The sequence below is a fragment of the Colossoma macropomum genome, unplaced genomic scaffold (assembly GCF_904425465.1).
Source record: "Colossoma macropomum unplaced genomic scaffold, Colossoma_macropomum, whole genome shotgun sequence".
Lineage (NCBI taxonomy): Eukaryota > Metazoa > Chordata > Actinopteri > Characiformes > Serrasalmidae > Colossoma > Colossoma macropomum.
Genome location: NW_023494793.1, coordinates 40,926,935 through 40,945,197, shown reverse-complemented (window position 1 = coordinate 40,945,197; position 18,263 = coordinate 40,926,935). Strand labels below are relative to the sequence as shown.

The following is an 18,263-nucleotide window of genomic DNA, read 5'->3' as shown; positions in this document are numbered from 1 at the left end:
TGATACAGTAATTCCAGTGATCCTACATGTTTGTAATTCTGAAATCTCTGCCTCTTTAAAGCAGCACCTCTCTATAGCCACACTTCTTTTCTTCTTTCCTCTCTCTCTCTCAGCTCTAAGCTCAGTCTGATCTCTTCTCACTATTTCTCTTCCTCTCAAAGCTCTGTCTGATCTCTCTCTGCTTCTCTTTCGCTTTATCTCTCTTCTCAGTCTGATCTCTCTTCTATTTCTCTCTCAAAGCTCAGCCTAGTCTTCTCCTCTCTATGTCTAAATGCTCATTCAAATCTCTCTCTATATTTCTTCCTCTCTCCTCAGGCTGATCTCTCTTTCTCTGTCTCTCTTTACCTGCTTTAACAAATGAAATGCCTTTAAAGTGAGACTCTGGGCATTTTAACGTCTAGTCAGCAGCAGTAACGGAGCTCAAAACAGGACCGTCCAGTTTGTGACTTTTTGTAGGCTTTAAATATGCTATTCTATATATATATATATGTATATACATATATGTGTGTGTGTGTGTGTGTGTGCGTGTGTGTATGTGTGTGTGCATGTCTGGTTCCATTGACTTACATTAAAAAGTTGTTTTCTTCTCCTGTAAAGTTACCATTTTGGAGATATGAGGTTTCAACAACATATATATATATATATATATATATATATATATATATACACATACAGAGAGAGAGGATGTGAGGATGCCCCAAGTATCACAATGCCATACTTTTGCCATATTTTACCCCTGTATCACACTGTTTAAGTTCTCCTAAGCACTTTCCCATTCTACTCGTAATCTCCACTGACCAACGTTAGACTCAAACAACTGAAACAGCCAGAAGTTGTCTGGGACAATCACTGGCCATAATCTGACCACAGTGACCAATCAGAGAGCAGAGCAAAGCATTGTTATCCAATCAGTGATCGGATACCGCAGTTGAAAGGTTGTGTGCCAAGGTAGTTTGATGGAATGTGGATTGCTAAGCCGCTCACAGTGACCCTGGGTAACTACACCCCCCACCCCCGTTCCCCCCCACCCCCCTGTCTATCCTTTCGTCTAATTCCCAGCATTCTTTAGCAGGGCAGTGAGAGTCTTTCTCACCTCTCTCTCTCTTTCTATCTGTTGTCCAATCCCTCTGTTTATTCAGCAAACGCTCGAGAGCCCCTCTGATAGGGACACACGCACACACTCTTTCTCTGTTTCACTGTTCTAACCTGCATCCTCTGTTTCTGTTTTTCTTACTCTTATTTTAACCCATCTCTCTCTCTCTCTTCCTCCTTCTTTCTGTCTCTCTCTCTCTCTCTCTTCTTCCTTCTTTCTATCTCTCTTACTCTCTCCCACTTATTCCTTCTTTCTGTCTCTCTCCTTCTTCTTCCTTCTTTCTGTCTCTCTCCTTCTTCTTCCTTCTTTCTGTCTCTCTCCTTCTTCTTCCTTCTTTCTGTCTCTCTATCACTCTTCTTCCTTCTTTCTGTCTATCTATTCTTCTTTCCCTGTCCCTCTTATTCCTTCTTTGTCTCTCTTCTTTTCTCTCTTCCTTAATCCTTCTTTCTGTCTCTCCTTCTTCTTCCTTCTTTCTGTCTCTCTCCTTCTTCTTCCTTCTTTCTGTCTCTCTCCTTCTTCTTCCTTCTTTCTGTTTCTCTATCCCTCTTCTTCCTTCTCTCCATCTCTCCCTCTTCTATCTTCTTTCTGTCTCTCTCTCCCTCTCTCTTGAGCAATAAGCCATCCACACATTACTATGGTTTTCCCACAATGCAAAGCTGGCCGAAATCACTGAAAACACACAGCCTCGAGTGGATTACTGTTTTAATAAAATGTAGAAAACTTGGCAAATTACGATTTAATATATACAGATAAGCCAAAACATTACGACCACTTACAGATGAAGCGAGTAACAAAGATTATCCCATAACAACAGCACATGTTTATGTGTGGCACATGAATGCATGAGATCCATACATCCACGTCCCAACAGTGTAGGTAACGTGTCTGTGCAGAGGTCTTTGGTTCACTGTATGTTCACGTTTCAACTGAACCACACCAGACTTTGCTCAGACGTGGACGGTGACTGACCTCCTCAGGGGTTCTAGGTTCACTTATTTGGTGCGCAACAGGATCTACATGGCTGCATTCTCACCTGCTCTAACGAATCCTGCTCTCAGCCTCGGTGTCACAGACCAACCCAAACAGAGACAGAATATTTATTATGCCGCACTTTTCATAATAATGAAATTTGATGTGTTTTCTTTTTAGTGCTGTCACTGTATCATTGACAATCGAAATCTGCCAAGCTCCGCCTTATTTTCCTTAACCCTCCAATCAATGCATAGCAACGGCTGCTATCCGCAATTACTTCAAAACATTATCAGCGGCCATAATGTACGTGACAAGCATTAGGACACCGAGGTCCTCCGAAGTTTCTGAAAGGTTTTATTATATTTATTACATTACTTGCTGTGTCATTGTTCGCTCTAATGTTATGTCGTGGTACTTGTCTGTACAAAGTACAATCCTGATAGGGATGTAATGATACACTCATTCACGATACTTGGTTCACAATTCAGTGTTCTCACAATATTTTAAACAAAACTTGAATTCAGAAAAAAGGTGACTATAATTATGTTGTTGCAGAACTTACAACACTAGAGCTGAGAGCAGGAGGAGAGCAGGAGTGAGGTGTTGATTGGCTGATTGTTTATAAGCTTGTTTATCAGCTAACAATGCACTTGCATTAGTGCAGGGGGCGGCAAACCAAATGCTAGTAAGAGCCATTTTGTCCATTCAACAAAAATCAATCCACCTTGGGAGCCACAACATTTTATGTCCATTTTACCATCTTGGCTGTAAATATGACTCAGTATGTGCTGATGTACTAATATAGGATAAAACATATATAACATAAAACGTAGACTTACTTCGCTTTAAGCTTTAGCTCAGCTATAGCAATTTTTCTCGCATCTCTGGCAGGAAACTTTTCCACAAAAGTGGAATAGTTAATTGTTTCATGTCACTTAACGTTTGATTTTTTACGAGGCTGAAGTCGCTTCTCATTCACAAGCTCCTTGTTCGAATTTTCCTGTTCCACCTTAAATGGTGCCAGAATGTAACTGCTGCACCATTTAAGGTGGAACGGGAAAATTCGAACGAGAAACTGACTTCAGCCTTGTGACTTTTTAGTGTTTGACAGTTTCTCGTTGTGGATTAAACGTATCAGGAAACCAGCTGGAGTGATTATAAATGTAAATAAGTCCATTCGTCTCCAAATTATCGATGCTCATCTTAAATCTCTCTCTTTGCCGCTTCGTTAGCTACTAGCTAGGCGAGATTTGTCTGTGTTGCTATGGTGACCAGCAGTCTGCGCTGATCTTCAGGGTTAAAGGGTGAATTAGCAGTTCTACATTAACTCCAGCGTTTAAGACCATTTATTGTTAAACTGTGTTGAACGATCAGCAGAGCTTTATTTTACTGTAAAGGAGGATTATTTTATTTTTACCTACAAATCTGATTCTGCTGTGGAGCCACAAAAGGACAGTAAAAGAGCTGTCCTAACTAATGAGAGAGCTCAACTTACCTAGATACCTATGGAGAAAAACAATTCCTGATTAAGTTCCAAGAATTTCAGTACTTTCTTTTCCATCTAAACCTGAACAATTAAAATAGAAGACTAGTACTGTAATAGTTGCAGAGTTTAAATACGAGCAAGAAAAAAAAACCTGAAAATTACAGACATGTATTTTTTTTTTTTTTGGTTTCCAAAAACCATTAGGTCTTCTCTGAAGGCCTAGAAGGCCATGCGGGCTCCCCTACTTTCCACTCTGCAAAGCGTCCACATATGTATTTCCTGCTAATTATATTGTTTGTTGTAATGTCGTATCATGCATTAAACATCATGGGAATACTTCATTCACCTAGATTTATGCATGAAATCTGCAACTTCCATGTGGTGCTAGCACTGCACGTAGGCTGTAGCCTCTTGACGCTAGTCCTCCCCTCTTATCAGATCAAATTAGCACTCCTGCCTACAGAGACAATCCTACACACATCCTGCGCACACACTTACTGACAGGGTAGCACCGCTGACCCACACTGGCATAACAACAGGGTTTATGTAGACTGAACCCAAAACCATAATCCAGCCAATGTCGGCCCTATTCTTTCATTAAAACACCACGCTCAGAAGCGAAGGCTGGCTTGAATGCTATTAAATAACCTCAGCTTTCAAAGCCAAAGCTGTTTATGGGTACTATTCTGCTCACATTTACTGATTTGCTAGTTTGGGTAGATGATAGATGGAAAGGTGTCATAGTGTCTAATTTGTGGAATGTTCTGATGAATATTTAACACAGAAAGCTTTGCAGTAAAGGGTAACTCCACCATTGGTTCAAATTTTCTGCATAATTAAATGGTTAGGATGTAGACAAAGTCATTCAGAGTGGTTTGATGTGAAAAGCTCCGTTCTAGAGTCAGAAATTACAGTGGTGGTGATGGGAACCAGACATCTGAGGAGTTTAACGTCTGTAGAGCTCTCTCACAAAAAGCTATTACAGGAAATGGTTATGAATGCACTGTCTGATGCCTGACACATTGTTTTATGATAGTTTTGAAACACGTCCTCTGCCTAAAATGCATTTTTTAAAGATCTGTTCATGGCGGAGGGGAGAAGCCCCACAAAAATGTTTTCTTAGATTTTCTTATATTTTAACATTATCAACATTACATATAAAACTCGAAAGACAACGGATCAATTTTATTATTTTTAAATCTGTGGAAATCTCTTTTAAACTGTGTTTTGTTGAATATTTTATTTTTAAAATTATATTAAATGAACTTATATTATTCCTCCCTCTTTTCTCCTGCTGATATTATAATACAGGTGCGCAGGTATACAAGTAACAATAAAGAGTCTCATGAAATCAGTGAAGAGTTTGGAGCACACCATTAGGAAAACAAGGGAATAAGTGAGCAAGTGAGTGAATGAGTGAGTGAGTAAACAAGTGAATGAATGAGGGAGCGTGTGATTGACTGAATTGGACAAACTGAGATCAAGAAAAAAAAGAAATGAAATGAAAGCAGCTTGACAAACGGATGCAACTCTTAAACCTCAAACAGAAGACTCGTTCGTGTTTTGCCAGATGTTCCCAAGCCATGTCATCATGCTGTAATTACACATGACATCCAGGTGCACAGAGGGTAGAAGAAAGACATACCTGCATTGCAACCTGGATAGTCTACAGATACAAATGAACTGCACCCTGGATCCTGCATAGCCTATGTGCACCATATTTAGTCTACATGTGCACCTTGTGCACCTTGGATACTCCACCTTCAGTTACCTGCTGGTTCTCTAAGGGCTGGGCGCCGTTTTTTGATGTTGGAGAAGGAAAACAGCCAGCACTGCTTAGCCAGCAAATGCCTTTCATCTCCATTTAACATGCAGTTAAAAGCGGGCAGACACGCGTAAAAATGCGCAGCAGGTCGCCTCACGCTCTTCTGGCCAACCCTCTCAGGACTCAAGGCTTTCATTAGAGACAACTTTTTAACAGGATCCCCACTGTGTGCATCAGCAGCTCAGCTTCACTAACAGTACTAACACAGACCAACACCACCACAAATACACCTACAATACCACCACCACAGACAACTGAAGCACCGAAAACACTAATACCACCAGCAACAGCCCCAAAAACAACATTACCACTGACACCAAAAAGACCAACAATATCAAAAACACTTATTGTAACAACAGCACCACTAACACCAAAACCACCAACAGCCCCAAAAACATTAGTACCACCACCAACAGCCCTCAAAACACCAAAACCACAAACATCAGCCCCAAAAACATTAATACAACCAACAGCACTGACACCAAAATCACCACTGTCAAAAACAATAATTGTAACAACAGCACCACTGACACCAAATCCAACAACAACAGCCCCCAAAACACAAATACCACCAACAATGTCAAAAACACTAATACTACCAACACGACCACTGACACCAAAACATCAACATTATCAAAAACACTAATGGTAACTACAGCACCACAAACACCAAAAACACCAACATTAGCAAAAACAATAATGGTTACAACAGTGCCATTAACACCAAATCCAACAACAACAGCCCCCAAAACACTAGTACCACCAATAACGTCAAAAACACTAATACTATCAACACCACCACTGACACCAAAACCCCAACAGTATTAAAAACACTAACAGTAACAAAAGCACCACACACACTAAAACCACCAACAGTCCCAAAACCATTAATACCACCACTAACATCCTCAAAACCATTAATACCAACAACAACATCCCCAAAAACACTAATATTACCAACAGCACTGACACCAAAAACAGCAACATTATCAAAAACAATAATGGTTACAACAGAACCACTAACACCAAACCACCAACAACCACACCCAAAACACTAATAACACCAACAATGTCAAAAACAATAATACTACCAACAGCACCACTGACACCAAAACATCAACATTATCAAAAACACTAATGGTTACAACAGCACCACAAACACCAAAACCACCAAAAACCACAAACACGCTAATACCTCAAACGCCCCAAAACCTCCAATATCACCAACAGCACCATTAACACCACACATCAACAAAAACACCAAAAATTCTAATACTACCAACAGAACCACTAATACAACCCAGAGCACCACTAACACCCAAACCAACAACAGAGCCAAAAACACTAATGACAATAACATCACCACTAACACCAAAACATACCCACCAACAAAAAACACCAAAACCATTATACTACCAACAGGATCACTAACACCAAAACTACCAACAGCAGCGAAAAACACTAATACCTCCATCACCTAAACGAATAGCACCACCAACACCTAAATCACTAATACTACCAACAGTACCACCAACACCAAAACCCCAAAAACATTAATACCACCAACAGAACACTAACACCAAAACCACCAAATCTACCAACAGCACCATCAGCACGATCACCACTAACAGCATCAACAATACCACAACCAACACCACAACCAAGAAAAACACCAATCAACAACAGTACTATCAACCAAGCCATCACTAACACTAACAAAAGCACCACTGACACCAAAAAACACTATCAAAAACACTAATAGTAACAACAGCATCACTAACATCAACCAACAGCCCCAAAAAGACTAATACCACTGACAATATCAAAAACACCAACACTAAAAACAGCACCGCAAACACCAAAACCACCAAGATCCACAAAAACACTGATACCTCAAAATCCCCCAAAACCTCTAATACCACCAACAGTACCATTAACACCAAAAACACCATAAATTCTAATACTACCAACAGCACAACAGCAGCACTAATCTTACCCAGAGTACCACTAACACCAGAACCAACAACAGAGCCAAAAACACCACCAACACCAAAACACAACCACCAACACCAAAACCACCAAATCTATCATCTAACACGACCACTGGGCCACCATCAGCATCATCAACACCGGCCAATGACAGCACCAATAAAACCCACCCACCATCAACAACACCCCCTCCACCACTATCAGCACCAAATCACCAACAGCACCACTGTTGCCCACTGTTGCAGTGCAGCCTCTGGGCAGACTACCTGCGTGTTACAGCATCTTATAACGTTTACATTACAATAAAATCCTTTTACCTTAAAGCTGTTTGACTTAAAATGTGAAAATATGTGACCTGAAGCTCCGAGAGTAAACAGTAAGAACACCTCCAGGTTGTGATGTTACCTGAGCGCCGTTTGGGGGAAAACTTGTGTAAACTTCTTCAAAGTTTTAACAACTAAAACTAAAACTTTCTCACCAAATGGCGATTCTCTCCTTGGGGTAGTCCAGCCTCTCGATGCAGCCCAGGTAGTGCGGCAGGCTGTGCGCTGCGTTCCTGGCCACGATGGCGATCAGGACTTTGGGCTTCAGCAGAGGAGACTCGTCCGGGAAGAGCAGAGAGACGGAGAACAGCGAGGAAAGCACAGCCAGCCTCAGAGCTCCCACAGGCGGCATCGTGCCCGAGCTGAACCGCGGGGCGAGCGTGGAGAGCGTCAGGAGAGTGAGAGAGAGAGAGAGATAGAGAAGGAGAGAGGAGGGTGCGAGAGGATTTACCTCTGCGTGCGCGAGAGGGATCCTCCCCCTGATTCACACACCCCCACCTCCTCTCTCACCAGCCCACCGAGGACAGCTCAGCAGAAGGCAGTTTACAAGCAAACTTCACACTGACTTGCCAAGAGGGGCTTAAGCATGAAAGTCCAGGCAGGAGAGGGCCGGAGGAGGGGTCATCGGGGCACTGGCACTGAGCCATCAGTGTGAAACGCGATTAATCTATTTTGCCAGATTTATTGGTTGTATGTTCGTGTGCAAAAGTTTGGACACCCCTGGTCAAATGACGTGTTATGTTGGTTTTAGTGAAGTTAACACACTCTGCACATTTTTATGCACTGTTACTGTTTATTTGCTGAATATTACATAAACATAAAATGAAGCCCGTGCAAAAGTTTTTTTTTTTAAATATGCAATATGTTAAACTCAGCAAATAAATAGTAATTGTGCACTAAAATCTGCGGTAAACATCATATTTAAGCTTGTTTCCTGTAGAGGATGTGAATTTATTTTTACTTAGAATATCAACAAAACATGTCAATTTAAGGAGTACAAGGTTCTTAGCCATGAGCTAGAACCACCAAAAGGTCTGTGTGATACAAGACCCTGCTGGTGACATCCCATATAAATAAAAACAATGCGTGGCCACGACGCTTTAATGAATGGGAATGAGATCCTAACACGTGGCCACAACTTAGTAAGGCATGGGTACAGAGCCCTGCTGGTGACACCCGGTATAAAATAAAAATAATGCGTGGCCAAGACGTATTAACGCATGAGAATGAGATCCTAATGCACGATTTAGTAAGGTGTGGGAACAAGATAATCAAGTCATGGCCACGACTTCGTAAGGTGTGGGAATTAGATCATGCCTTATTAAGCTGTGGCCACAACTTAATTATCTCATTCCCACACCTTACTAAGTCGTGGCCACACATTAGGATCTCATTCCCACACCTTACTAAGTCATGGCCACACATTAGGATCTCATTCCCACGCTTTACTAAGTTGTGACCGCACATTAGGATCTCGTTCCCATGCCTTACTAAGTTGTGGCCATGCATTAGGATCTCGTTCCCATGCCTAACTAAGCCGTGGCCACAACGTAATCATCTCATTTCCATGCCTTCCTAAGTCATTGCCCTGACTTAATTATCTTGTTCCCACACCTTACTAAGTCGTGGCCATGACTTAATTATCTTGTTCTCACACCTTACTAAGTTGTGGCCATGCATTAGGATCTCGTTCCCCCTGCCTTATTAAGTCATTGCCCCAACTTAATTATCTCATTTCCATGCCTTACTAAGTCATTGCCATGACTTAATTATCTCGTTTCCATGCCCTACTAAGTCATTGCCACAACTTAATTATCTCATTCCCATGTCTTACTAAGCCGTGGCCATGCATTATTTTTATTTATACAGGATGTCACCAGCAGGGCTCTGCAGTGTGAGAATGGAAGGATGAAATAAAGGACAGCAGGATTAAACAGCGCTGAAATGGAGGAATACATAGTGCTGAATGAAATGAAGTCACTTGCTTTGATTCAACAGCTGTATCTTTTTATCAGATTTGATTGAAGCTGATTTGTTCTTAGAGAAGTCAAAGACAGGGAGGAATAAGTGTAATCAATGTGAAAGGCCGTTATACACTTATGCCATAATAATAATAATAATAATAATAATAATAATAATAGTATTTAAACAGCACATTTCATACATTTAAAATCCAGTTCAAAGTGTTTCTGACATAACAGCTGAAGTCAGTTTTTTGTCCCAGCAGCGCCCCCTGCTGCCCACCAAAGAAAACCTGACCCACACTGGCTGAGGTGAAGACCCCAGTGCTCAGTACTCCTCAGTTCCAGTTATAAACCCTCTGCACTACAAAGGTGGGTGCTTACCCTGCTCGAACTCCTCATTCAACAAAGTTCATTATCAAACTGTATTAACGCAGAAAATACTACAAATGTGTTGTGTTTGCATGCAGTCAAGTCAGGTCAAAGGTTATTTATACAACCTTTTTACAACAGTTGTTATCCCAAAGCACCTTTACAGAAAAATTCGAGCCCCCATGAGCGACAGTGGCAAGAAAAACTCCCTCAGAGCAAGAGGAAGAAACGTTGAGAGGAACCAAGACTCAAAAGGGGAACCCATCCTCCTCCGGTCGACACCGGATAGCAAAACAATAACACAAGAGCAAAATGAACAGAGAACAAGGTTTTAACATTAGTATAAAATATTAAAATTCAGAAAAGAGGAAAAAAATGTGTGATAGCTAATTACTACTGGTAGAGGCCTATCAGAGTAACAGTGAGAAACAGATCTATGAGAATCAGCCAGTGTTACCACTGAAAAGCAGTAGCTACTGTTAGAATTGTATTACAAAGATGACTATGAACATCACTGACTGCTGTTAGAACCTGTAATAATGATCTGTTAATGTAAATATGAGAGGAGCTCAGAGCATTGTGAGGCAGGGGAAGCAGTGTCTATAATTAGATAGTTCGTGAGGCAGGTGAAGCAATGGCTGTGATTAAATAGCTTGAGGTTTGCACAGCGTTCCTCAGCAGGAAGCTCCTTCGTAATCAAACTGGTCCAGGAGGCTGGCGAGCAGTGGGCACCCCATCAAGGCAGATGAAGCAACAGCATCAGGCCGCACAGGAAAGGCAGCTGTTCAGCTCGGCAAAGAAACACACAGACAGTTAGGTTTGTTAGGAGAGAGTGATCACAGTATACAGTGTTAACAGAGTGCAGCTGTGACTCCGGCAGATGTCAGCGCCCCTCCGCTCCACCGTCAACAAACTTGAGTGAATGCATGAGAGCAGCACCATCAATCGCATGAACCCCCAGATCCTTTTATCTAACTAATTACCAAAAACCTTCACTAAACAGGTAGGTTTTTAGTCTAGACTTAAAGACTGAGGCTGTGTCTGAGTCCTGAACACTGACTGGAAGATTATTCCAAAGCTGGGGGGCTTTGTATGAGAAGACTGTACCCCTGTTGAAACTTTATTAATTCTAGGCACTAATAGTAATCCAGCACCTTGTGTAGGTGTCCCAATTCTTATACAGGACCCCCTCAGGACCACCACAGAGCAGGTATTATCTGGTTGGATCATTCTCAGCACTGCAGTGACAGGTAAACGAGTGGAATACTCCCAGCAGGAGTTTTTAAACAGCTCAGTGTCACTGCTGGACTGAGAATAGTCCACTAATAAAAAATCACCAAAATATATCATTTGGCCAGGGGTGCCCAAACTTTTGCATAGAACTGTTTATCTCTAAAAAAAAGTAACTTCTATGTTGCTTTAAGACATCAAAGATTTCAGTCAGGCAAAAGCCTGTGTTTGGGCTGTTTCTCCCTGTTCAGTAGAAAAAGATGTAAAAATGTGTTTTATGATGGATCAGATGGAAAAACCGTGTTGGAGTCCAGCCGAGAAGGAGCTGCTGGGTTTGGTGTCCTGAGCTCGGCACGGTCCAAACACCACTCAGCACACACACCTGGTTTAAGACGTCACTGTCTGGTACTTCTCCTCATGTCAAATCAATTACCAGTTATTAATGGCAATAACACTTAACCTAGTTATGTAATGCTCATCTTTTGGTGCTTTTACATTTTTCTAATAAAAGACGCAATTTTTGGGTTACAGAAGGAATTTTTCCCCATGAGGAGCAGCCAAACGTCCCTGCAACGTCAAAACGTTCATGTTTTCCATCGTCCTCGAATATTTGCTCCCTACAAGGAGTTGAACGCCCACACGGTTCAAGCTGAAGACGTCATTGTCTGCTACTTATCCTCGCGTCAAATCAATTATTATTCTAATTACAGTCACACTGAGCTATACTTTCCTCTACAAAACATCATGCCAGTCTGAACGGATGGCATCAGCGTCCGTGAATAGGCTGCAAAAACAAAGCTCACGGCTGCAGAGGTTGAAGCCGGCAACTTGTAGAGTGTCAGAAGAACCATCCGAAGGCAAATGTGGGCGTCTGTGACTGACGGATGGAGAAGAGGAGAAGTTGTTTTGTGGTTTAGACTCTGGGGGGGGGGAAGCAGATGGGACGGTTCCTCAAAGAACGGAGAAACGCAACCGGTTATTCTCCCAGACAGAGAGAAGATACTGAGGAAGCAGAAGAGTCTGCCAGGGGCAGAGAGGAAGAGGGAGATTTAACGAGAGAGAGAGACAGACTGACAGACACTGCTGGTTTTATTATTATTTCATCATAGATTGATCCTTTAATTATTACCTTCTTTACCACAGCTGCTAATAACGCCTACTTTCTTCAACTTTTATGCTCACTGACAATAATATGATATGTTAAGGTGTGTTCTAACATTCATGCCTATGAGGTTCTATTGGAAAGAACTGTCCCAGGCTGAATCCCAAACAGCTCGGTAGTCCCTAAATAATGTTCTAGCTATGAAAGTTTAGAAATTCTAGCCTCTACAGCCAAACAGTGCATCATTTATCGAGTGTGGATGTGTCTGAGTCCCAAATGACTGTTTCTTAGCTGTATTTTGCTCTGTTGGGCTGCAGGATCCAGTATTTAAATCCCTACGTAGTGCACTATGTAGGGAGCAGGGAGGAGTAAGGAGAGTGGGGAGAAAGAGTAAAGAGAGAGATGGGAGAAGAAATATAGGAGAGAGGGTGGAGATATAAGGGAGAGAGGAAAAGAGGAGCAAGGGAGGAGAGGGAGGAGTGAGAAAAAGGTAAAAGCAGGGCAGTTAGAGGGAGAAAAAATGAAAAAAAGGGAGAAGAAAAAGATGTGCAAGGGAGGTGAGGAGGGGAGAGGACAGGAGAATAAAGGAGAGGAGATCAGAGGAGAGGAAAAAAGGAGAAAAGGGAGAAGAAAAAGATGTGCGAGGGAGGAGTAGAGAGGAGATCAGAGGTGAGGAGTGGAGAGGAAAGAAAAAGAGAAGAGAGGAGAGAAAAAAATGAGAAAAGGGAGAAGAAAAAGATGTGTCAGGAAGGAGTGGAGAGGAGAGGAGAGAAAAAAAGAGAAATGGGGAAAAAAAAGATGTGCAAGAGAAGAGAAGAGAGGAGAGGAGAGGAGAGGAGAGGAGAGGAAAAAAGGAGAAAAGGGAGAAGAAATAGATGTGTGAGGGAGGAGAGGAGTAAGGAGCAGAAGAAAGGAAAGGAGAGGAGAGGAGAGGAAAAAAGGAGAAAAGGGAGAAGAAATAGATGTGTGAGGGAGGAGAGGAGTAAGGAGCAGAAGAAAGGAGAGGAGAGGAGAGGAGAGGAGAGGAGAGGAAAGAGAAAAAAGGAGAAAAGGGAGAAAAAAGATGTGCCAGGGAGGAGAGGAGAGGAGAGGAGAGGAGAGGAGAGGAGAGGAGAAGGAGGAAGGGGCGAGGGAAAGGAGGAGTGAGGGAGGAGATGGAGGAGAGAAAGCTGCTGGATTGAGTTAGTGTAATAACTGTGAGCTCATGCTGGCAGCGCAGAGAAAAACACAGGCCAGCTCTCTCACAGGGACTGGACACAAACACACACAGACAAACCTGTATTCCTACCATTGTGGGGTCTGTAAGTGCTTTAATAATACTGTGTGTAAACACTGCAATTAGAAGATCAGGTGCGGCCTTCAGTTTTTTGAGGAAGAGGATTTTTCCTTTCCTTTGTGGAGATCAGCAGATAATCCCACCACCACGAAACGTCCAGCTACAAAGAGATAGATACACATATAATATCCTCACTTCTTCACTCTACACACATAAACTAATGTCTCACTGTGCACAAGTAGCTCTGCTGAGACACACTAACTGTGTCTCAGCAGAGCTACTTGATGTGCTAGAGCTAGAGCTACTTGACCCCTCCCCCCCCATGTCCCCCCTCCCTGCTCCCCCCTCCCCGTCCCCCCTCGCCCCTTTTTATTACCCTTCAGTCCAGCCTGTTAAAGTTCACTCAGCTGTGCTCACTGTTTTACCATGTGAGGTGGGGGAACCCAGCCAAACCTGCAGAACACGCTGTACTCTGACAGCGCAGGGCAGCTCTCACGTGGAGAGGACTTTCACTGAAAGAACACCAGCCTTCATCCTCATCATCATCATCATCATCATCATCATCATCATCACATTCACCAACATCCTCCACTTCACTATTAAATTCATAGGAAACTGCTCAAGGCCTGAAAATAGTATCTACCACTTCTGAGAGAGACAGAGAGAGAGAGAGAGAGAGAGAGAGAGAGAGAGAGAGAGAGAGAGAGAGAGAGAGGAAAGAAGAAAAAGGAGAGTAAAGAAACAAGAGTGATAGAAATAGAAAAAGAAAAAGAGAAGAACAAGAAGTGAAGCATGAAAGAGGGAGAGTGAAGGAACTAGAGAGATAGAAAAGGAGAGAGGCAGAAGAAGATGAAGATAAAGAAGAAGAAAGAGTGAAGGAACAAGACAGATAGAACCAATTTTTTAGTCATTCAAATGCGGTTTGAACTGACCTATTGGAATTTCTTTACAGTGGGGGTGACAGTAACCAGGGGTCACAATGTCTGCTGATCTATTTACTATCCAACACAACCAGAGAACCTACACATGCATGCTCAGTTTTACGTTTGTAATGCTAATAATAGGAAAAAAAGTGTTAAATCCAAAAATATGAGTTGTTTGAGGAGTATTTTGCCTCACAACGGCCTTAATAAGTCATGGCCAAGCATTAGGATCTCATTCCCATGCCTTACTAAGTCATGGCCACGCATTAGGATCTCATTCCCATGCCTTACTAAGTCATGGCCATGCATTAGGATCTCATTCCCATACCTTACTAAGTTGTGGCCACGACTTAATTATCTAATTCCCACACGTTACTAAGTCATGGCCACACATTAGGATCTCATTCCCACGCTTTACTAAGTTGTGACCACACATTAGGATCTCGTTCCCATGCCTTACTAAGTTGTGGCCACGCATTAGGATCTCGTTCCCATGCCTTACTAAGTTGTGACCACACATTAGGATTTCGTTCTCATGTCTTATTAAGTTGTGGCCACGCATTAGGATCTCGTTCCCACGCCTTACTAAGTGGTGGCCACGCATTAGGATCTTGTTCTCATGTCTTACTAAGTTGTGGCCACACATTAGGATTTCGTTCTCATGTCTTATTAAGTTGTGGCCACGCATTAGGATCTCGTTCCCACGCCTTACTAAGTGGTGGCCACGCATTAGGATCTTGTTCTCATGTCTTACTAAGTTGTGGCCACACATTAGGATCTCATTCCCATGCCTAAGTTGTGGCCACGCATTAGGATCTCGTTCCCATGCCTTACTAAGTTGTGGCCACACATTAGGATTTCATTCTCATGTCTTATTAAGTTGTGGCCACGCATTAGGATCTCGTTCCCACGCCTAACTAAGTTGTGGCCACACATTAGGATCTCATTCCCATGTCTTACTAAGTTGTGGCCACGCATTAGGATCTTGTTCCCACGCCTTACTAAGTGGTGGCCGCGCATTAGGATCTTGTTCTCATGTCTTACTAAGTTGTGGCCACGCATTAGGATCTCGTTCCTACACCTTGCTAAATCTTGGCCACACATTTTCATTTATACAGGATGTCACCAGTGGGGCTCTGTAAGCCAGACAAACCAGCAGCACTGAATTTCCTATAAAATTACAATGCAGTAACTCCGTTCAGCCAGCAGATGGCGCAAAGAGCTCATTAAAGTGCCAGTGCTGCTTCCTCACAGCATTCAGTACAGCAATTAAACACATTAATCTGCTTTAATGCTCCAGATACATTCAGGAATGAGACATGATGCAACAGACTGGGAGAATTCTCTACCAGCATGTGGACCTGCGGCTCGGTGGGGCTGTAGACACTTGTCAGCGTGTGGATGGTGCTGAGTGAGGAAGTGGATGCAATAAAGCTTTCTAATGCATTTATATCTATGACTCAGAGCAGCAGTGGAAATGTGATGCCACCTCTCAGAACTGCAATGATATCAGCACAGCGGTGCAGCAGAAACTGTTCTTCACGCAGAGCAATAAATCTCACACGCACACAAATGTAAGGCTACAAATCATCTCCCACCCACACAAACCGGGCCTTCACTCACAGAAACTGAGGCACAGATCAACCCGGTGGTGAAGCGAGGATCGTATGGGGCCCAGCGCACGCATAAAGGAATAAATGCATGAAAAAGTCACAAAACAAAAATTAACTTTTATTTAATTGAAGATTAATGTGTAAAAGCTAGACATACAGAGGAAGCTGTGAGGACTTATATATTTATTTATTCATTTATTAAACTACACTATTTGTGCAATACCCTCGTGTAAAACCATAGCTGCTACATCCTTTTATATTCACCCTTTTCATAAATTTATTTTAAATTATTTTATAGTTTTATTTTTTACTTTACTTTTATTTTAAATTATAGTCTTCCATTTAATATCTTGCATTTTATATGAGCTTATAGTTTTGTTTTATTCCTAGTTCATCTTGAATCTTGAATTTTGAACAGCTCTGAGAATGACATTATAATTTTATTTCAAAAGTGGAGATCAAATCTGAAGGCGGACAAACTATATAATATAATAATATATTATATATATATATATATATATATATATATATATATATATATATATATATATATATCATATAATATTGTAAACTGATCAACATCTACCCTTCAACAACTTTGTTTACATTCCCAAAATATTCAATAAAACACCTAAAAAATAACTTTTGGAAAAAAGACCTTGCTTGTAATATTTAAATCCATACTATAAGAGTTACTACAGCATATACAATAAGAAAAATGATTATGTAAACTAGAATTCATCATATTTCAAAAGTGGAGATCAAATTTCAAAGCGGACAACTTCAATGTACTAATGTAAATTGATTAATATTTACCCTTTAATAACTAATGTTTACATTCCCAAAATATTCAGTAAAACACCTAAAAACTACCTTTTGTAAAAAAAAAACCTTGCTTGTAATATTTAAATCCACATAAGTTATTGATTAGTAAATGACTCAATGAGTAAATGAATAAATAAAAAGCCCCCAAACAAAAATACTTTAATAGAAAAATAACACTGTAATTTGCTTGTTTACGGTTCAACATCCGGAGGATCCGACCCTTTCTCTCTTGAGAGGCCATCCAGGTGCTAGTGCAGTCTCTTGTCATCTCAAGGCTTGACTACTGCAACTCGCTCTTGGCTGGTCTTCCGATGCAGGCCATCAGGCCTCTGCAACTCATCCAGAATGCAGCAGCAAGACTCATCTTCAATCTCCCAAAGTTCAGCCACGTCACCCCACTGCTGCGCTCCCTTCACTGGCTTCCTGTAGCTGCACGCATCAGATTTAAAACCCTTATGCTTGCCTACAAAGCCAAAAATGGACCAGCCCCTCCCTACTTGATGGCAATGGTCAAATCTCAAACTGTACCACGAGCCCTTCAAGCTTCGATTACAGCTCGGCTTGACCCGCCATCCTTCAAGGCGCACGGAAGGCAAGCATCTAGACTGTTCTCTGTGCTGGCACCCAGGTGGTGGAACGAACTCCCACTGGCTGTCCGTACAGCAGAGTCTCTTGCTGTCTTCAAACGCAGACTGAAGACACACCTGTTTATTCAGCACTTAAATGAGCACTGAATTAAGTATTGATTGTAAGGTATTGTACTGCACTTATGTATTGTATTGTATTGTATTGCACTGTTCTGTGTTTAACTCTGTCCCTTTTTCACTAGGTGTCAATGACCTTCTGATTCTAGCAGTATCTGAGCTCAGGACTGACTTTCTCTCTAACCTATTGGTAACTAGCGAAGATTCTTTCTCTGGATAGACAAAGCACTTTTTGTAAGTCGCTCTGGATAAGAGCGTCTGCTAAATGATGTAAATGTAAATGTAAATGCTTGTGTACTCACTATTATTATGTCTTTAACAAGTTGACGCTCTCAAGGCTTATCAATCCACCCACTAGCATCTAACATTAGCCTGAATGTTTACATTAAACTCCCCATTTAAGTTTCTTATCAGTTTTCAGTCATATTCATATCACAGAAAATTACACAGAAGCCTCAACAACTAAATATCATTTTTATCTTTTCTTTAGTGTTTACTGTCTCCACTCTTCACCTTTATTCCAGCTTCCATTCTTTTCAGGAGACTCGCTTTCAGTTCCTCAAAGAATC

General features: G+C 41.7%; 1 protein-coding gene across 1 annotated transcript in view; it reads right to left on the bottom strand.

Moving 5' to 3' along the window:
• The window catches only part of colgalt2 (collagen beta(1-O)galactosyltransferase 2), a 60,620-nt gene extending 52,584 nt beyond the window's left edge, over nt 1-8,036 (bottom strand). Inside the window, exon 1 of the mRNA XM_036579560.1 lies at nt 7,844-8,036. The gene's annotated coding sequence lies outside the window, so the exon portion shown is untranslated. The remainder of the gene's footprint in view (nt 1-7,843) is intronic.
• Between the last annotated feature and the right edge of the window lie 10,227 nt (nt 8,037-18,263).